The 22,595-nt window shown below is 40.0% G+C and overlaps 1 pseudogene; it reads right to left on the reverse strand.

Annotated features, from left to right (window-relative positions):
- The window catches only part of LOC107611148, a 44,002-nt pseudogene continuing 22,726 nt past the window's right edge, over window positions 1,320-22,595 (reverse strand).

Here is a 22,595-nt window from a genome sequence, read left to right on the forward strand (position 1 = left end):
GCTTTCGAACTTACTTTGGTGTGTGAACACCAAACTTAGTTCCTTGCCAATATTTCTCATGCAACAAATTATATGTGAACTCTTTTTCTTTTTCAGAAGAAATAAACTAATGACTTGGAAACAGCAAAATAGTTAACTAGTTTATCTAAATGCTCAAAGCTAGCATTATGCAGGAGGTGAGAATATATTTTATGATGAAATTTTGGTGGAACACCAAACTTAGAATCCTTCATTCTCCCTTATATTGTTTTGGTGTGCAACACCAAACTAGCATTTTGCAATATAGATAAGGCTAATTAACCTCTTTATTGAAATAACTATGAAAAGAAACTACCTCAGGTTGGGTTGCCTCCCAACAAGTGCTCTTTTATTGTCACTAGCTTGACATCCTCTGTGTTTGTTCAGTTCAGATACTGAACTTCCTTTTTCTTGTCCCATTGTCCTCCTAAATAAGGCTTTGCTCTATGTCCATTTGCTGTGAAGTGGCTCTGTGTGGCTTCATCTAGCAGCTCAAGACTTCCATAAGGAAAGACTTTTGTTACTAGATATGGACCTGTCCATTTGGACTTGAGCTTGCCAGGGAAGATCTTGAGCCTTGAGTTATACAGGAGCACTTGCTGTCCTGGCTTGAACTCTTTCTTTGAGATCTTCTTGTCATGCCACCTCTTAGCTCTCTCCTTGTATATTTTAGCATTCTCATAAGCTTCTAGTCTAAACTCATCCAACTCATTAAGTTGTAGCAGCCTCTTTTCTCCTGCTGCTTGAGAATCAAGATTGAGGAGTTTGGTGGCCCAAAAAGCTTTATGTTCAAGCTCCACAGGGAGGTGACAAGATTTAATAGCTAATAGCTGAAATGGGAACTTTCCAATGGGAGTTTTGAAAGCTGTCCTGTATGCCCAGAGTGCATCTTCTAACTTCCTGGCCCAATCTTTCCTTGTGCTTCCCACTATTTTTTTTAAAATTCTCTTCAACTCTCTATTTGCTAATTCAGCTTGGCCATTAGTCTGAGGATGGTATGGTGTGGCTACTTTATGGATTACTCCATATTTGTGGAGGAGTTTCTCCATTTGTTTGTTGCAGAAGTGACCACCACCATCACTGACAAGACCCTAGGGTACTCCATATCTAGTGAAGATATGCTTCTTAAGGAATTGAAGGACAATTTGTGCATCACAAGTGGTTGTGGCTATGGCTTCCCCCATTTTGAGACATACTCTACTGCTACCAAGATGTATCTAAAAGAATAAGAAGGGGGAAAAGGTTCCATGAAATCAATGCCCCATAGGTCAAAAAGCTCAACTTCCAAGATGAAATTCTGAGGCATCTCATTCCTTTTTGTCAATCCTCTAGCTCTTTGGCATTCATTGCATTGGTGAACAAACTCTCTGGCATCCTTGAAGATAGTTGGCCAATAGAAACCACTTTGTAATACCTTTGCAGCTGTTCTCTCTGGTCCAAAGTGTCCACCATATGCTGAACCATGACAATGCCACAATATGTCCCTCATTTCATTTTCATGGACACACCTCCTAATCATTCCATCAGAGCACCTCTTGAATAAAAAGGGTTCATCCCACAAGAACTTCTTTGCTTCATTGAGGAGCTTCTTCACTTGTTGCTTAGAACATTCTTGAGGTATCTTCCCTCCCACTTTGTAATTCGCTATGTCAGCAAACCAGGGTGTTTGTTGAACTTGGAACAGGTGCTCATCTGGGAAGTTCTAATTTACTTGTTGTGGTCTATCTTGACAGGCTTCTTGTGGTACTCTTGATAAATGATCCGCCACTTGATTTTCACTTCCCTTCCTATCTCTTACTTCAATATCAAACTCTTGAACTAGCAGCACCCACCTAATAAGCCTTGGCTTTGAATCCTGTTTAAACATCAAATACTTAAGAGCAGCATGGTCAGTGTACACTATAACTTTGGAGCCAATCAAGTATTGTCTAAACTTGTCAAATGCATAAACAATCGCCAAAAGTTCTTTCTCAGTGGTTGTATAATTTTTCTGTGTTTCATTTAACACTTTGCTGGCATAATATATGACATGGTGCAACTTGTCTTTCTTTTGTCCCAGCACAGCACCAATAGCAAGGTCACTTGCATCACACATAAGTTCAAAAGGTAAGTTCCAATTAGGGGGTGTGATGATTGGTGCTGTGATGAGTTTTCTTTTTAAGGTTTCAAAGGAATGCTTACAGTTGTCATCAAAGATGAAAGGGTTGTCAATCACTAGCAAATTGCTCAATGGCTTTGCTATTTTTGAGAAATCTTTGATGAACCTTCTGTAGAAACCAGCATGCCCAAGAAAACTCCTTACTGCTTTCACATTAACGGGTATAGGAAGTTTTTCAATAATTTCTATTTTGGCTTTATCAACTTCTATACCTCTGCATGACACCTTATGCCCAAGAACTATCCCTTCAGGAACCATGAAATGGCATTTTTCCCAGTTTAAGATCAAGTTAGTTTCTTGGCATCTTTTCAAAATAAGAGTTAAATGATGCAAACAGGTGTTAAATGAATTTCCAAAGACAGAAAAATCATCCATGAAGACTTCTAAAAAATTTTCAACCATATCTAAGAAAATGGAAAGCATACACCTCTGAAATGTGGCTGGGGCGTTGCACAGCCCAAAGGGCATCCTCCTGTATGCAAAAACTCCAAATGGACATGTGAAAGCAGTTTTCTCTTGATCTTTAGGGTCCACCACGATTTGATTGTAACCAGAATACCCATCTAAGAAACAATAATAAGCATGGCCAGCTAATCTTTCCAGCATCTGATCAATGAATGGGAGAGGGAAATGGTCTTTCCTTGTGGCATCATTCAATCTTCTATAGTCTATGCACATCCTCCACCCAATCATTTTCCTAGTAGGAATCAACTCATTCTTCTCATTGGTGATGACCGTCATTCCTCCCTTTTTTGGTACAACTTGAACCGGGCTCACCCATGAGCTGTCAGAGATTGGGAAAATTATTCCAACATTCCACAACTTCATAACTTCTTTTTAAACTACCTCCTTCATGGCTGGGTTGAGCTTCTTTGGAGTTGGACCACAGGCTTTGATTCTTCTTCCAGCAAAATTTTACGCATACAAATGGCTGGGCTAATACCTTTGATATCGTCAATTGTCCACCCCAAGGCTGCTTTGTGAGCTTTCAGCACTTCAATCAGCTTTGTTTCTTCTTCCATATTCAAGGAGGAGTTAATGATCACTGGTAGGGTCTCTTCTTCTCCTAGGAACACATATTTGAGGTGAGGGGGAAGAGGCTTCAATTCCTGTTTTGGCTTCTCTTTCTCATTGTCTTCACTAGAGATTTCTACCACCTCTTCTTCCTGTTGCTCATGACAAGTGGCTTCTAACATTTCCTCCACTAGACTTTCTATCATGTCCACCTTCATGTAATTTTCTTGTTCAAGAGGGTGTTGCATTGATTTGAAGACATTGATGACCATTTGCTCATTATGTACTCTAAAAATCATTTCTCCCTTCTTTACATCAATAATGGCTCTGGCTGTGGCTAAAAATGGCCTTCCCAAGATGATTGAGTTGTTTTCTTCTTCCTCTGTATCCAGAATTATGAAGTCTGTTGGGAAGATAAACTCCCCAACCTTCACTAACAGGTTTTCCACAATGCCATTGGGTGTCTTGATTGATCTGTCAGCCATCACCAAAGACATCCTGGTAGGTTTGAGTTCCTCTATGGCAAGCTTTCTCATCATTGATAACGGCATCAGATTGATGCTAGCACCAAGGTCACAGAGAGCTTTGTCTAGGGTCATTTTGCCTATGGTACATGAAACTACAAAGCTCCCTGGATCTTTAAGCTTTGGTGGGATGACTCCTTGAATCACAGCACTACATTCTTCAGTGAGAAGTATGGTTTCTTTCTCTTGCCAACTCCTCTTCTTGTTGATGAGTTCTTTTAAGAATTTTGCGTACAAGGGCATTTGCTCAAGTGCTTCAGCTAAGGGAATATTGATCTCCAATTTCTTAAAGATTTCAAGAAATTTTGGGAAGTGTTGTCCTTAGTCTCTTTGTTGAACCGTTGAGGATATGGCAAAGGTGGTGTGAAGTTCACCCCCTACCTTTGTTCCTTGGTTGGCTCTTTCATTGCTTCCTTCTCTTTCCTTGATTTTTGTGGCTGATCTTCCCTTTCTTTGAGCTCTTTTGAGGTCTGCTTGCTTGCTGTTACATCTTCATTATTGGCTTTCTCTTCTTCAGCTTGTTTCTCATCACTTTTCTTTGGCTTCTTGGTTGCTTCTTCATTTTTCACCAGGATCTTTCCACTCCTCAGTTGAATTGCTTTGCACTCCTCTTTTGGATTAGGAATGATGTCACTTGGTAGTGAGCTTGATGGCCTTTCAACGGTAATTTGCTTGGAGAGTTGTCCATTTTGCCTTTCCATATTTTTCATAGAGGCTTCCTGATTCCTCAATGTCATCTCTTGATTTTTCATCATCTTTTCCATTAATAGCTCCAAGTTGTTAATCCTTTGAGAGTCTTGTGAGATTGGTTGATTGTGGGGTGTTGAGGGTTGAGGGTAAGTGTTTTGACTTGAGGCTTGGTTATTGGATGGATGATGGTTAGAATTGGGGTAGGTGTTTTGTGGTTTTCTGTATGTGGCTTGGCTATTGTTCTGTTGGTTGTTTTGTTTTGTGTTTTTCCAATTGTTTTGGTTTGAGTTTCTCTACCATGGTTGTTGAGTTTGATTGTGGTTGTCTCCCCATCTAAGGTTGGGATGGTTCTTCCATGAAGGGTTGTAAGTATCACCATAGACTTCATTTGGCCTCAGTTTTCATGAGTTACAAAGAGCCTCCAACTGAGTGATCCAATGCTTCCTGGGATTTCAATGTCAAGCCTTCATAAAAATTCTGCAATCTATCCCACTCACTGAACATTCCTGGTGGACACTTCCTGATTAGAGCTTTGTATCGTTCCCATGCCTCATACAAGGGTTCAGCATCCATTTGTGTGAATGTTTGCACTTCAGTCTTCAATCTAATAACTCTTTGAGGTGGGTAAAACTTGGCAAGGAACTTGGTTAATAGATCATTCCAATTGTTGATGCTGTCTCTTGGGAAGGATTCCAACCATTGAGTGGATTTGTCTCTGAGAGAAAATGGAAATAGTAGTAGCTTGTAACTGTCAGGGTGTACACCATTGGTTTTGACAGTGTCACAAATCCTCAAGAAGGTGGACAAGTGTTGGTTAGGGTCTTCAAGTGGTCCTCCTCCATAAGAACAATTATTTTGAACCAAGGTGATGAGTTGTGGCTTTAGTTCAAAATTCTTTGCATTAACATTTGGGGTAAGAATGCTACTCCCACAATGTCTAGGATCTGCACATGTGTAGGAAGCCAAAACTCTTCTCTGTGGTGGATTATTGTTATTGTTGGCTGCTCCTTCAGCTCCATTTGGTGGATTTGTTAGGTGCTCCTCCATATCCTGGAATTCTTCTTCTGACTCCTCTTCTCCAACAATGTTTTTCCCTCTTTCAGCTCTTCTTAATCTTCTAAGGGTTCTTTCGTCTTGTTCACAAAAAGTGGGTGTAATTCTCCTTGTACCTGACATACAATCAAAGCATAAGAATCACACAACACCAGAAAGGCAATAACACTTCAATCCATTGCTGAAGTGAAATGTTAATTGGATTAAGCAAAAATTCAAACAGTTAGTGTGTTAGTCAAAAATTAAAGAAACAAAAAATAAAAAGTGCTTGATCTAGATCTCCACTTCACTTAATCATTGTCAATCTAATTCAATCCCCGGCAACGGCGCCAAAAACTTGATGTGTGGAAAACGATCCAACACAAAACTCACCGGCAAGTGTACCGGGTTGCATCAAGTAATAATAACTCACATGAGTGAGGTCGATCCCACAGGGATTGAAGGATTGAGCAATTTTAGTTTAGTGGTTGATTTAGTCAAGCGAATCAAGTATTGGTTGAGTTGTTTGCAATTGACAGAAACTAAATTGCTTGAAATGTAAAGGGAGAGGGGTAAAATGCAGTAAATGAAAGAATAGGAAAGTAAATGTGTTGAATCTTAAAGTGCAAGTAATGTAAATTACAGAAACTTAGATTGTAAGAAATGTAAATGACTGAATCTTAAAGTGCAAGTAATGTAAATTGCTTGAATTGTAAAAGGGATTGGGAGTTGGGTTTGCAGAATTTAAACAAGAGCAAGTGAATTGCAATTAAACAGAAGAGTAGAAGATGAATTGAAGTAAAGCAGATCTCAACAGAGAAGTAAAAATGCTTTAAGAATTTAAAAACAGAGAATGAGCAATGCTTAATTTGCAGCAATTTAAAAGAGGTTGAAGATCTCAGGAGTGGAAGAGACTAGATAACAAGTCTAGATCTCAAATCCTTCCTTGATCCAACAAGAACAATTGCAAATGAAATAAAGGAAATTAAATTGCAGAAGTAAATTGCAGAAGAGTAGAAGAATGAAGTTCTTCAATTCTTCACCCAAGATCCAAAGCAAGAAAAGTAAGGAGTGCTCAAACAAGAACCAGGAAGAAGAGAGATCAATTCTCCTTCCAAATTCTCTAAGATCCAAATTCAAAAGTAAAAAGCTCAAAAATCAAAATGAAAATTAAAAGAAAAATTCAAAGTAAAGTCTATAGGTGTCAAAAGGTCCTAATTACATCAAACTAACTCCTACTTATACACTTTCTATTCTTGGATTTTGGAATTTGGATGGGCTTTTGATTTGGTGAAGAAATGAATTAAGTTAGAGTTTTAATTCAATTTTTCAGCCCAATATTTCACCTCCCAGGGGTAAGCTCAGTTAGAAAACCCAATTGAGCACTCAAGTGTTGCCATCCGTGTCATTTGGTGCGTGCGTCCCAGCCTTGGCCGTTGCGTGACACTAGAGCTCAGTTGGAATTTTGAACTGAGCTCTAGGTGTGTCAAAATTGTGCGCTCCATGGCATCTTGGCAGTGTCAAGTGCGCGCTCATGACACCCTTTGTTGTGCCAAAATGTGCTTGGCCGTGTCAAATTGTAGGGAGAAGGAGATGTAGTGCTCAGTTGGAAAAACCAACTGAGCTCCCCCTTGTGCAGCGCCTTGTTTGAGACTTCAAAGTCCCAAGTTCAAATCTTGGTGGAGGAAGTCTTGGAGCTAATTTCCTTGGATGAGTGGGCGTTCCTCCCTTGTGTTTCCAAGAGCTCCCTTGTTCGAACCTTGGCCCAAGCATTTTAGCTATTTCTTCTTGCTTTTCCTTGCAAGCTTGGTGGTACTCCTTCCTTATGTTTCAAAGAATTCCCAAGTTCGAATCCTAGAGGAAGCATTTTAGCTATTTCCTCTTGAATTTCCTTGCAAGGTGAGTAGCGTTCCACCTCTTTGGTCCTTGGTTCGATCCTTGGGTGAAGCTCTTTGGCTATTTTCTTCTCCTTTTTCTTCCTTGGGTCATGAGTTCGACACCTTGAGGCTTCACTCCTTGGAAGTTCATCTTGAATTAATTTGGAGAGGTCCCCGATAAAGCTCACTTAGTTAACTGAGCTTTATGCCATTTCCTTGCTTTCTTTAGTGCTCAGTTAACTATTTGAACTTAGCTTTGTACTTTGCCTTCTCCTTTCATTCCTTGTGAAGCTCAGTTCATTTTTCCAACTTAGCCTTCCTTCTTCCTCAATGTTGGCACACTTTTGCTTCCCTTGGGCACGCTTTTTGCTTCCTTGGGCACGTCTCTTAGGCCACGCTTTTCTTATTTTCTTCTTTCTTCACCTACAAGTAATCAAAACAACCAATCAAAGTATCACTAAATTCACAAAGTTTATAAATCATTAAAATTCAATTAAATTTGGCTTTATCCTCATGATTTAGCATCAAATAAATGGTGGTTGTTTGATTCAAAGAAATTATGCATTTTCATTCCAAATTACTTACTTAGAATGCAAGAAAGCGCATAAAACCTAATAAAAACAAAGAAAAAGGCTAGTGAAACTAGGCTAAGATGACTTGTCATCAGTAATTTTTCAATTACCTCTACCTTAGCTTGATCCACCTCTATTCCTTTATTCGAAATCTTGTGCCCACGGACAATCCCTTCAGTCACCATAAAGTGATATTTTTCCCAGTTTAAAACCAGGTTAGTCTCTTGGCATCTTTTCAGAACCAGTGTTAGGTGATCAAGACAGGAGCTGAATGAGTCTCCATATACTGAGAAGTCATCCATGAAGACTTCCAGAAATTTTTCCACCATATAAGAGAAAATAGAGAGCATGCATCTCTGAAAGGTTGCAGGTGCATTACATAGCCCAAATGGCATCCTTCTGTAGGCAAATACTCCAGATGGACATGTGAATACTGTTTTCTCTTGATCCTGGGAATCTACTGCAATTTGGTTGTAGCCTGAATAGCCATCCAAAAAGTAGTAATAATCATGACCTACTAGTCTTTCTAGCATCTGGTCTATGAATGGTAAAGGAAAATGATCCTTTCTGGTGGCTGTATTGAGCCTTCTGTAGTCAATACACATGCGCCACCCTGTAACTGTTCTTGTAGGAACCAGTTTATTTTTTTCATTATGAACCACTGTTATACCTCCCTTTTTGGGAACAACTTGGACAGGGCTCACCCAGGGGCTATCAGAAATAGGATAAATAATCCCAGCCTCCAGTAACTTGGTGACCTCTTTCTGCACCACTTCCTTCATGGCTGGATTTAGCCACCTCTGTAGTTGAACCACTGGCTTAGCATCGTCCTCCAATAGAATCTTGTGCATGCATCTTGCTGGACTGATGCCCTTAAGATCACTTAAGGACCACCCAAGAGCTGTCTTGTGTGTCCTTAGCACTTGAAGTAGTGCTTCCTCTTCCAGTGGATTTAAAGCAGAGCTTATGAGTACCGGAAAAGTTTCACCTTCTCCCAAAAATGCATATTTTAGGGATGGTGGTAGTGGTTTGAGCTCGGGTTTAGGAGGCTCCTCCTCTTCTTGAGAAAGTTTCAGAGGCTCTTTCAATTCCTCTGAATCCTCCAGATCAGGCTGAACATCTTTAAAGATGTCTTCCAACTCTGATTTGAGACTCTCAGCCATGTTGATCTCCTCTACTAAAGAGTCAATAAGATCAACTTTCATGCAGTCTTTTGGTGTGGTTGGATGCTGCATGGCTTTGACAGCATTTAATTTAAACTCATCCTCATTGACTCTCAGGGTTACTTCCCCCTTTTAGACATCAATGAGAGTTCGTCCAGTTGCTAGGAAAGGTCTTCCTAGAATGAGAGTAGCACTCTTGTGCTCCTCCATTTCCAGTACCAAAAAGTCAGTGGGAAAGGCGAATGGCCCAACCCTGACAATCATGTCTTCAATCACGCCTGATGGGTATTTAGTGGAGCCATCAGCAAGTTGGAGACATATCCGAGTTGGTTTGACTTCCTCAGTTAAACCAAGCTTTCTGATAGTGGATGCGGGTATTAGATTGATGCTTGCTCCAAGATCACATAAAGCTGTCTTGGTGCAGTTACCATCTAATGTGCATGGTATCATAAAGCTCCCGGGATCTTTAAGCTTTTCTGGGAAGATTTTCAGAATGACTGCACTGCATTCTTCAGTGAGGAGAACTCTTTCAGTTTCTCTCCAATCCTTCTTACGACTCAAGATCTCTTTCATGAACTTGGCATAAGAGGGTATTTGCCCAAGTGCCTCTGCAAACGGAATCTTTATTTCAAGAGTCCTAAGATAGTCTGCAAAGCGGGCAAATTGCTTATCCTGCTCCTCTTGGCAGAGTTTTTGAGGATAAGGCATCTTGGTTTTGTATTCCTCAACCTTAGTTGCTGCAGGTTTATTTCCTATAGAGGTGGTTGGAGAAGCCTTTTTAGAGGGGTTGTTATCAGCACTTGTGTGTGTCTGATCCCTCACTGGCATTTGAATGCCAGGGTTAGAAGCTTGATTGGCATTGAACGCCAGCTTCTTACCTGTTTCTGGCATTTGAACGCCAGAACTGAGCCTCCATTAGGCGTTTGACGCTAACTCCTTGCCTGTTTCTGGCGTTTGAACGCCAGAACTGAGCATGGGTTGGGCATTTAGCGCCAGCTCTCCACCCTTTTCTGGCGTTTGAGCGCCAGAATCATTCCTTTCTGGGCTCTTACTGTCCTCGGAGGGATTTTGGGTAGCAGTTTGTTTATTTCCTGGCTTCTTGCTGCCTTGAAGTGAGGTATTTAATGTTTTCCCACTTCTTAATTGAACTGCTTGGCACTCTTCTGTTATTTATTTTGATAACTGCTGTTCTGTTTGCTTCAACTGTACTTCCATATTCATATTAGCCATTCTTGTGTCTTGTAGTATCTCCTTGAATTCAGCCAGCTGTTTTGTTAGAAAATCTAATTGCTGATTGAATTCAGTAATTTATTCTGCAGGACTGAGTTCAGCAGTTATTGTTTTAGCCTCTTCTTTCATGGAAGATTCACTACTTAGGTACAGATGTTGATTTCTGGCAACTGTATCAATGAGCTCTTGAGCTTCTTCAATTGTCTTTCTCATGTGTATAGATCCACCAGCTGAGTGGTCTAGAGAAATCTGAGCTTTCTCTGTAAGCCCATAATAGAAGATGTCTAACTGCACCCACTCTGAAAACATTTCAGAGGGGCATTTTCTTAGCATCTCTCTGTATCTATCCCAAGCATCATAAAGAGATTCATTATCTCCTTGTTTAAAGCCTTGGATGTCCAGCCTTAGCTGTGTCATCCATTTTGGAGGGAAATATTGATTCAGGAATTTTTCTGACAGTTGTTTCCATGTCCTTATGCTAGCCTTAGGTTGGTTATTTAACCACCTCTTAGCTTAGTCTTTTACAGCAAATGAAAACAGTAATAATCTGTAGACATCCTGATTTACTTCCTTATCATGTACTGTGTCAGCAATTTGTAAAAACTGTGCCAGAAACTCTGTAGGTTCTTCCTGTGGAAGACCGGAATACTGGCAACTTTGCTGCACCATGATAATGAGCTGAGGATTCAACTCAAAGCTACTGACTCCGATGGAGGGTATACAGATACTACTCCCATATGAAGCAGTAGTGGGGTTAGCATATGACCCCAGAGTCCTTCTGGACTGTTCATTTCCACTTAGGTCCATGATGGAGAAAGGGAGATGATGTGGATTTATTTTATTTATTTTATTATATTTAAAAAAATTCGAAATAATAAAAAAAATAAAAACTACAATAAAAAAAGAATTGAAAATATTTTATGAGGATTTTCGAAAAGTGAGGAGAGAGAAAGTGGTTAGGATATTTTTGAAAAAGATATGATTTTTAAAAACTTGACAACTAAGATATGATAAGATAAAGAGTAAACTACCATTTGTACCCACAAAAGTTGAAAACGCTGACATATCTACCCATAAAAAAAGGAAATTACCATTTGTACCCATAAAAAATGGTTTTTACAAGCAAAATTATCCAAACCCTAAAAAATTACCTAAAATCCCTAAATTACCCTTATCTTCACCACCACACCACCTCCTTCACCCAATCACCTTTCTAACCCTAACCCTCTTCACCCAGCCACCACCCCCCCTTTTCCTTTTTAATCTCAAATCCCACTACCATCTCATTTTCTTTATCACTACTATCACCACCACCACCACTATACCTCCATCATCATCTTCTTCACATGCAGCAGCAGCAGTAACAACAACAATAACAACAACAATAAAAAAAGCAGAGAAAAACGGTTCTTCCTCCCTGAACAGCGTCGACGACGATGGTGGCAGTGACACCCACCGGTGCTGTCGCCCTCTCCTCTTTCTCCGATCTCTTGCGCGCTCTCTTCCTTTCAGACCAGCAACAACGACAGCGACGGACTCAATCAACGGCAGCAGCAGGGCGCGACGGTGGCGACAGCTCCCCCTTCCTTGGTTCTGGCTTGCATATCCTCTTTGGACTCCCTCAACAGCGGTGACGATGATGTGATAGCGGCAGCGAGTCCCCACGTTGCCAGTGTGGTCTCGCTCCCCCTCCTCTTCTCTTCTTCTTCCTCGAGTGGGAGTGTGTGTGTAATGTCTTCGTGTGTGAGTTTTGGAGGGAAAGGGGGTAGTGGCTGGGTGAAGGGGGTGGTGGTGGGATTTGAGATTAAAAAGGAAAAGGGGGGGTGGTGGCTGGGTGAAAAGGGTTAGGGTTAGAAAGGTGATTGGGTGAAGGAGGTGGTGTGGTGGTGAAGATAAGGAATTTTGCAGGTAAGAGAGAGTGTGGGGGCAAAGAATCTGAAGATGGTTTTGTTGTTGTTGATGATGGTGAAGCCCTTTTCTGGGTTGAGAATTCGAAGAAGCAGAGAAAGAGAAAAGCAAAACACAGAAGGAAAGCGAGAGAAAGAGAAAGAGGAAGGAGCTGGCAGAGTTGACGGATTATGACGGCGGCGACGAGCTCAAAAAATGGAAGGAGAGAGAGAGGATGGGTTAGTGGTGGTGGTGGTAGTGGTGGGGAAAAGATGAGAACATTGAGAGAGAGAGAGAGAGGAGAAGGGGGGAGGGGAGGAGATAATAGTGGTAGTGGTGGAGAGAAGGGTAATTTAGAAATTTTATTTAGTTTTTTAGAGTTTGGATAATTTTGCTTGTAAAAATCATTTTTATGGGTATAAATGGTAATTTCCTTTTTTTATGGGTAGATATGTCAGCGTTTTCAACTTTTGTGGGCACAAATGGTAGTTTACTCTAAGATAAAATTTTGAAATTGAAATATGAATTTTTTTGAAACAATTTCGAAATATTTGCTCAAAAATAGTTAGAAAATATTTTTTTATTTTTGAATTCTATGATGAAAAAGAAAAACACACAAAAGACACACAACTTAAAATTTTTAGATCTAATGTTCCTTGTTTTCGAAACTTTTAGAGGGAAAACACCAAGGAACACCAAACTTAAAAATTTTAAGATCAAAACACAATGAAGACTCAAGAACACTTTGAAGACTCACAAGAACAACAAGAACATGAAGATAGAACACCAAACTTAAAATTTTTAGAAAACCAAAATAAAATTTTTGAAAACTAAAGAAAAGTTAACAGGAGAACACCAAACTTAAAGTTTGGCACAAGATTTATTCAAAGAAAAATTATTTTTGAAAAAGTTTTTTAAAAAAAAAAAGAAGATAGCCAATTACCAAGAACATAAGCACAACGCTCTAGCCAATTGAGCTATAATTTTAACGTGTTTTAATAAGGTATTTAATAAATAAATTTTTTTTTTAAATCTGAATTTTTTGAAAAAGCACAAGAAAAACAAGAAAAGACACAGAACAACTTGAAGATCAAGGAAGAACAAGAACATGCAATTCGAAAATTGAAAGACAAAGAAAAGCATGCAATTGACACCAAACTTAAAACATGACACTAAACTCACAGAAAAACTAAAAATCAATAAAGAAAAATAATATTTTTGAAAAATTTTTGAAAAGAAAATAAAAGACACTGACCCAAAAGACGAAAATTTCGTAATCTAAGCAACAAGATGAACCGTCAGTTGTCCAAACTCGAACAATCCCCGGCAACGGCGCCAAAAACTTGGTGCACGAATTGTAAATCACACTTTTTATAACTCGTACCACTAATCAGCAAGTGCACTGGGTCGTCCAAGTAATACCTTACGTGAGTAAGGGTCGAATCCCACAGAGATTGTTGGCTTGAAGCAATCTATGGCTATCTTGTAACTCTTAGTCAGGATGTTAATTATAATTACCAGTTTGAATTGCGAAGAATAAAAGAGCATGAAATAAATACTTGTTATGCAGTAATGGAGAATATGTTGGAGTTTTGGAGATGCTTTGTCTTCTGAATCTCTGCTTTCCTACTGTCATCTTCTTCACGCACGCAAAGTTCCTCCTATGGCAAGCTGTGTGTTGGCGGATCACCGTTGTCAATGGCTACCATCCGTCCTCTCAGTGAAAATGGTCCAGGTGCGCTGTCACCACACGGCTAATCATCTGTCGGTTCTCACTCATGCTGGAATAGGATCCATTGATCCTTTTGCGTCTGTCACTACGCCAACCCTTGTGAGTTTGAAGCTCGTCACAGTCATTCAATCCCTGAATCCTACTCGGAATACCACAGACAAGGTTTAGACTTTCCGGATTCTCAAGAATGCTGCCAATGGATTCTAGTTTATACCACGAAGAATCTGATTAAGGAATCAGAGATACTCATTCAATTGAAGGTAGAATGGAGGTGGTTGTCAGGCACGCGTTCATAGGTTGAGAATGGTGATGAGTGTCACAAATCATCACATCCATCATATTGAAGTGCGAATGAACATCTTAGATAGAAACAAGCGTATTTGAATAGAAAATAGAAATAATTGCATTAATTCATCGAGACACAGCAGAGCTCCTCACCCCCAACAATGGAGTTTAGAGACTCATGCCGTCAAAGAGTACAAAGTTCAAATCTAAAAATTCATGAGATGTAAAATAAATCTCTAAAAGTTGTTTAAATACTAAACTAGTAACCTAGGTTTACAGAAAATGAGTAAACTATGATAAATAGTGCAGAAATCCACTTCTGGGGCCCACTTGGTGTGTGCTGGGGCTGAGACTAAAGCTTTACACGTGCTTAGGCTGTTTTGGGCGTTTAACTCCAACTTGTAACTTGTTTCTGGCGTTTAACGCCAGAATAGGGCAGAGAACTGGCGTTGAACGCCAGTTTGCATCGTCTAAACTCGGGCAAAGTATGGACTATTATATATTGCTGGAAAGCCCTGGATGTCTACTTTCCAACGCAATTGAGAGCGTGCCATTTGGACTCCTGTAGCTCCAGAAAATTCACTTTGAATGCAGGGAGGTCAGAATCCAACAGCATATGTAATCCTTCTTCCGCCTCTGAATCAGATTTTTGCTCAGGTCCCTCAATTTCAACCAGAAAATACCTGAAATCACAGAAAAACACACAAACTCATAGTAAAGTCCAGAAATGTGAATTTTTCTTAAAAACTAATAAAAATATACTAAAAACTAACTAAATCATACTAAAAACTATATAAAAATAATGCCAAAAAGCATATAAATTATCCGCTCATTAGTCACGTAGCACCAAAAGAAAGTAATAGAAATGCAATAGTGGAATAAGAACATTAAACACCAATAGAAAAATAATAAATATAGAAAAGAAAATAAAAACATGTATACAGTTAAAATGCAATGAATGAAAATATGCAAATAGATTAAGTAAAATAGAATGAAAGAGAATAAGGAGGAGAAGTTAAAAAGATAAAGAAAGAGAAAGTAAGAAAGGAGGAAGAAAAAAAGAGAAAAGAGAGAAGAAAGGAGAAGGAAATTAAAAATGGAACGCGACGCGTGCGCGCAGGTCACGCGTGCGCGTGAGAACTGTATTCGCCATGTGACGTGTACGCGTGGGTGGTCTTGGAAGCAAAAGGACGCGCACGCGTCAGGGACGTGTTCGCGTGGAATGATTTTTGTGCCTCTAGCACAGTTCCATCGTAAGGGCAGCACAACTCTCTGTTCAGGTGCTCTTTACGCCGATTTTCATCCCCATTACGCGTGGGTTGAACTTTCTGCAGGGGATGCGTACGTGTAAGGTACGCATACGTGATGAGCGGATATTTTATACGTTTTTTGGGGTTAATTTCTTGTAGTTTTTAGTATGTTTTAGTTAGTTTTTAGTATATTTTTATTAGTTTCTAGGCAAAATTTATATTTCTGGACTTTACTATGAGTTTGTGTGTTTTTCTGTAATTTCAGGTATTTTCTGGCTGAAATTGAGGGAGCTGAGCAAAAATCTGATTCAAGCTGAAAAAGGACTGCTGATGCTGTTGGATTCTGATCTCCCTACACTCGGAATGGATTTTTTGGAGCTACAGAACTCGAAATGGCATGCTTCCAATTGCGTTGGAAAGTAGACATCCAGTGATTTCCAGCAATATATAATAGTTCATACTTTGCACAAGGATAGACGACGTAAACTGGCATTCAACGCCAGTTCTCTGCCCGATTCTGGCGTCCAGCGCCAGAAAAGGATCAAAAACTGGAGTTGAACGCCCAAACTGGCATAAATACTGGCGTTCAACTCCACAAATGGCCTCTGCACGTGAATTACTTAGACCCTTACTCACGTAAGGTATTACTTGGACGACCCAGTGCACTTGCTGGTTAGTGGTACGAGTTGTGAAAAGTGTGATTCATAATTCGTGCACCAAGTTTTTGGCGCCGTTGCCGGGGATTGTTCGTGTTTGAACAACTGACGGAATATTTTGTTGCTTAGTTTTAAAAACAAATTTTCGAAATATATTTCTAAAATTTAGATTTTTATTTCAAAATTTAAAACTTGTTTTCAAAATCATCATATCTTTTTCAAAACTTCCTAACCACTTTCTCTCTCCTCATTTTTTTGAAAATCTTCACCCATTTTTATTTATTTTATTTTAATTTATTTTGTTTTTGAAATAAAGAAATAAAAATATTTTCTCTATTTTACATCATCTCCCTTTCTCCATCATGGATCTAAGCGGAAATGAATAGTCCAGGAGGACTCTGGGGTCATATTCTAACCCCTCTACTGCTTCATATGGGAGTAGCATCTGCATACCCTCCATTGGAGTCAGTAGCTTTGAGTTGAATCCTCAGCTCATTATCATGGTGCAGCAAAGCTGCCAGTATTCCGGTCTTCCACAAGAAGAACCTACAGAGTTTCTGGCACAATTTTTACAAATTGCTGACACAGTACATGATAAAGAAATAGAGCAGGATGTCTACAGACTGTTACTGTTTCCATTTGCTGTAAAAGATCAAGCCAAGAGGTGGTTGAATAACCAACCTAAGGCCAGCATAAGGACATGGAAACAGCTGACAGAAAAATTCCTGAGTCAATATTTCCCTCCAAAAAGGATGACACAGCTAAGGCTGGACATCCAAGGCTTTAAACAAGGAGATAATGAATCTCTTTATGATGCCTGGGAGAGATACAGAGAGATGCTACGAAAATGTCCCTCTGAAATGTTTTCAGAGTGGGTTCAGTTAGACATCTTCTACTATGGGCTTGCAGAAGGAGCTCAGATGTCTCTAGATTACTCAGCTGGTGGATCTATCCACATGATAAAGACAATTGAAGAGGCTCAAGAACTCATTGATACAGTTGCCAGGAATCAGCATCTGTACCTAAGCAACAACCCTTCTATGAATGAAGAGGTTAAAACAGTAACTGCTGAACTCAGTCCTGTAAAACAAGCTGCTGAATTCAATCAGCAATTGGACTTTCTAACAAAGCAGCTAGCCGAATTTAAAGACAGGTTACAAGAGACAAGGATGGCTAATATACATATGGACGAACAGTTTAAGCAAACAAAGCAGCAGCTGTCAAGGCAAATAGCAGAAGAATGTCAAGCAGTTCAACTAAGAAGTGGGAAAACATTAAATACCCCACCTCAAGGCAGCAAAAAGCTAAGAAATGAGCAAACCACCCAAAATTCACCTGAGGACAGGAAGAGCCCAGGGAAAAATAATTCTGGCGCTAAAACACCAGAAAATTGGTGGAAGGCTGGCGCTGAACGCCCAGACCATGGCCAAAACTAGCGTTCAACGCCAGAAACCAAGCAGGACTGGCGTTCAACGCCAGAAATGGGCAAGGATCTGGCGTTGAACGCCTAAAATGGGCAGAATCTGGCGCTGAACGCCCAAAATGGGCACAATTCTGGCGTTCAAACGCCAGGAACAGACAAGGAGTTGGCTTCTCATGTCACTCCAGCTTCTAACTCTGGCACTCAATTGCCAGTGAGGGATCAGACACACACAAGCGCTGATGACAACCCCTCTAAAAAGGCTTCTTCAACCACTTCTGTAGGCAATAAACCTGCAGCAACTAAGGTTGAAGAATATAAGGCCAAGATACCTTATCCTCAAAAACTCCGGAAAGAGGAGCAGGATAAGCAATTTGCTCGCTTGGCAGATTATCTCAGGACTCTTGAAATAAAGATTCCATTTGTAGAAGCACTTGAGCAAATACCTTCTTATGCCAAGTTCATGAAAGAGATCTTGAGTCATAAGAAGGATTGGAGAGAAACAGAAAGAGTTCTCCTCACTGAAGAATGCAGTGCAGTCATTCTGAAGAGCTTTCCCGAAAAGCTCAAAGACCCTGGGAGCTTTCTGATACCATGCACATTAGAAGGTAATTGCACCAAGACAGCTTTATGCGATCTTGGGGCAAGCATCAACCTAATACCTGCATCCACTATCAGGCAGCTTGGCTTAACTGAAGAAGTTAAACCAATCCGGATATGTCTCCAACTTGCTGATGGTTCCACTAAATACCCATCAGGCGTGATTGAGGACATGATTGTCAGAGTTGGGCCATTCGCCTTTCCCACTGACTTTGTTGTGCTGGAAATGGAGGAGCACAAGAGTGCTACCCTCATTCTAGGAAGGCCCTTCCTAGCAACTGGACGATCCCTCATTGACGTCCAACAGCGGGAAATAACCCCGAGAGTCAATGATGATGAGTTCAAGTTGAATGCTGTCAAAGCCATGCAGCATCCAGACACATCGACAGACTGCATGCAAGTTGATCTTATTGACTCTTTGGTAGAAGAGATCAACATGGCTGAGAGTCTCGAATCAGAGTTGGAAGACATCTTTAAAGATGTTCATCCTGATTTGGAGGATTCAGAGGACATGAAAGAGTCTCTGAACTTTCTTCTGAAAGAGGAAAAACCTCCTAAACCCGAGCTCAAGTCATTACCACCATCCTTGAAATATGCATTTCTGGGAGAAGGTGACACTTTTCCAGTGATCATAAGCTCTGCTTTAAATTCACAGGAAGAGGAAGCACTTATTCAAGTGCTAAGGACACACAAGACAGCTCTTGGGTGGTCCATAGGTGACCTTAAGGGCATAAGCCCAGCTAGATGCATGCACAAAATCCTATTGGAGGATAATGCCAAACCAGTGGTTCAACCACAGAGGCGGCTAAATCCAGCCATGAAAGAAGTGGTGCAGAAAGAGGTCACCAAATTACTAGAGGCTGGGATTATTTATCCTATTTCTGACAGCCCCTGGGTGAGCCCTGTCCAAGTCGTCCCAAAAAAGGGAGGCATGACAGTGATTCATAATGAAAAGAATGAACTGGTTCCTATGAGAACAGTTACAGGGTGGCGCATGTGTATTGACTACAGAAGGCTCAATACAGCCACCAGAAAGGATCATTTTCCTTTACCATTCATAGACCAGATGCTAGAAAGACTAGCAGGTCATGATTATTGCTGCTTTTTGGATGGCTACTCAGGCTATAACCAGATTGCAGTAGATCCCCAGGATCAAGAGAAAACAGCATTCACATGTCCATCCGGAGTGTTTGCTTACAGAAGGATGCCCTTTGGGCTATGCAATGCACCTGCAACCTTCCAGAGATGCATGCTCTCTATTTTCTCTTATGCCAGTCGCGTTTTAAATGATGCCCAGAAAAATTACACAACCACAGAAAAAGAATTACTTGCAGTGGTTTATGCCATTGACAAGTTCAGATCATACTTAGTAGGATCAAAAGTGATTGTGTACACTGACCATGCTGCTCTTAAATATCTACTCACAAAGCAGGATTCAAAACCCAGGCTCATAAGATGGTTGTTGCTTCTGCAGGAGTTTAACATAGAAATAAGAGACAGAAAAGGGACAGAGAACCAAGTGGCTGACCATCTGTCCCGGATAGAGCCAGTGGAAGGGACGTCCCTCCCCTTTCTTGAGATCTCTTAGACGTTTCCTGATGAGCATCTATTTGCCATTCAGGAAGCACCATGGTTTGCCGATATTGCAAACTATAAAGTTGCAAGGTTCATACCCAAGGAGTACCAGAAAGCAAGAATGCTCAAGGCTGAAGCTAGATTAAAAGCTCAGCAAGGTCCAGCTAAAGACAATAAAGAAGCGCTTGCTGGGAGGCAACCCAGCCATGGGGCAACAATCCTCTAAGCATTTTGCCCTATTCCTATTTTTATTTTTATTTGTTTATATAGAGTTCATTGACAACAAGGTAAATAATCATTTACAGAAGACCTCGGCACACAAAACAGAGAAAAAGATCTCACTGGCAAGAAAATGCCAGTAAAAGTGCATTTTGGGCGTTCGACGCCCAAAATGGGCATCCACTGGGCACTGAACGCCAGTGATGGTAGCAGCTGGGCGTTCAACGCCAGAAAGGAGCACCCACTGGGCGTTGAACGCCAGTAATGGCAGCAGCTGGGCGTTGAACGCCCAGGAGAGCAGCATTTGGGCGCTGAACGCCCAAAACAGGCAGTGTTTGGGCGTTCAAACGCCAGGACAGCAGGGAGGAGCCAAATTCATTTTTCCACACGTATTTCCATTTTAATTTCAAATTTTATGTTTCAATGCATGATTTTTGCATGAACATGTTAAGAACCCTGATTTCTAAAATCCTTAATCTCTAAAAATCCCTCTTTCCAAATTCAATCCAAACTCTTTTCAAAACTTTTCTGAAAACAAATCTATCTTTTTCACTCAAAAATCTTTTCAACTAATCCATATCTTTTTCAAATCTCCATATTATCTTTTTCAAAATTCAGATTTATCTTTTTCAAAAATCTATCATATCTTTTCAAAATTAAACTATATCTTCTATCTTATCTTTTCCAATTTTTCGAAAACGCACCCCCCCATCCCTTTAAATTTGGGTTCGGCCTCCCTCCTCCTCCATCAACAATTGCACCTAGCTCTTCTTCTATCCCTCTCCTTTCTCTTCTTTTGCTTGAGGACAAGCAAACCTCTAAGTTTGGTGTGTTTATCCGAGATCACTAAGATCATGGCTCCTAAAGGAAAACAACCCATTCCAAGAGGCAAGAAAGAGAGCGTTCCAAAACCACTTTGGAATCAAGGGAAGTTTTTATCTAAAGAACATTCAGACCATTATCTTAAAGTAATGGGTCTGAGATCAGTGATCCCGGATGTTAGATTCGATCTGAAAGAAGATGAATATCCGGAGATCCAGGAGCAAATTCGAATCAGGAACTGGGAAGTCCTAGCTAATCCTGAAACGAAAGTAGGAAGGAACATGGTCCAGGAATTCTATGCTAATATGTGGCAGACTGACAAGCAAAAACTATCTGGAACTGCCTTCTATGAATTTCGGACCATGGTCAGAGGAAAGATTGTTCATACCACCCCTGACAAGATCAGAGAGATCTTAAAGCTACCTCAGCTAAAGGATGATCCAGACTCCTTCAACAGGAGGATGATGAGAGTAGACATTGACTTGGATAAGATTCTAGAGGACATATGTATCCCTGGAGCCAGTGGACCACCAACACAAAGGGTGTCCCAAATCAACTCAAGAGAGAGGATCTCAAACCAGTTGCCAGAGGATGGCTGGACTTCATTGGGCGTTCTCTGTTGCCTACTAGCAACCGTTCTGAAGTCACAGTTAAAAGAGCAGTGATGATCCATTGCATCATGATGGGAAAGGAAGTGGAGGTTCATCAGTTGATTTCAACTGAACTCTACAAAATTGCTAACAAAAATTCTAAAGAGGCCAGGTTGGCTTATCCGAGCGTGATTTCTCTGCTCTGCAAGGACGCTGGAGTAAGGATGGGAATAACTGAATATATCCTAATTGAAAAGCCAATCACCAAAGCATCAATGGAAAAACAACAAGCACAGGAGGATCCCATCAAGAAGAGAGCACAGGAATTCTTCCCAGAGATCCCTCAATCTGAATACTGGGAGTATCTTGAGACGTCCGTTACCAAGATACGGGAAGCTATGGAGAAAATAATAAAAGAACAGAAGGAACACAGTCAAATGTTGACCTATATGTTTAAAGAACAAGAGGAGCAGGGGCGTGACTTAAGGGAATTGAAGCGCCAAAAGTCTTCTCTTGTAGGACCAAGCACCCCAAGGATCAGAGGAACCCCCGTGCCCCAGAATAAAGGTTGTTAATTTCCAATTTCTACCTTAATTCTGTGACAGTGTTAGTAGAAGAAAAGAAGAAGAGAAAAATCTGAACTCAGAAAGAGAGAGAGAGGGTTTGGATTTTTGGTGGGTGAGGGAGAGATGTTAGTAGATGAATAAATAAATAGAATAAGATGAGAGAGGGGAATTTCGAAAATAATTTTTGAAAAAGAGTTAGTGATTTTTGAAAATAGTTTTTGTAAAAGGTTAGTGGTTTTTTCGAAAATAAAAATCACAATTTAAATTAATTAGTTAATTAAAAAGAAATTTTGAAAAAGGGGGGGATATTTTCGAAAATTAGAGAGAGAGAGAGAGAGTTAGTTAGGTGGTTTTGAAAAAGGTAAGAAACAAACAAAAAGTTAGTTAGTTAGTTGAAACAAATTTTGAAAATCAATTTTGAAAAGATAGGAAGTTAGGAAGTTAGAAAAGATATTTTGAAATCAAATTTTTGAAAAAGATATGATGAGAAGATATTTTTGAAAAGATATGATAGAAATTAGTTTTTGAAAAAGATTTGATTTTTAAAATCACAATTAATGACTTGATTCATAAGAAATCACAAGATATGATTCTAGAACTTAATGTTTGAATCTTTCTTAACAAGTAATTAACAAACTTGAAATTTTTGAATCAAAACATTAATTGATTATGTTATTTTCGAAAATTTGATATAAAAATAAGAAAAATATTTTTG

Source organism: Arachis ipaensis, chromosome B08, assembly GCF_000816755.2.
Source record: "Arachis ipaensis cultivar K30076 chromosome B08, Araip1.1, whole genome shotgun sequence".
Taxonomy (NCBI): Eukaryota; Viridiplantae; Streptophyta; class Magnoliopsida; order Fabales; family Fabaceae; genus Arachis; species Arachis ipaensis.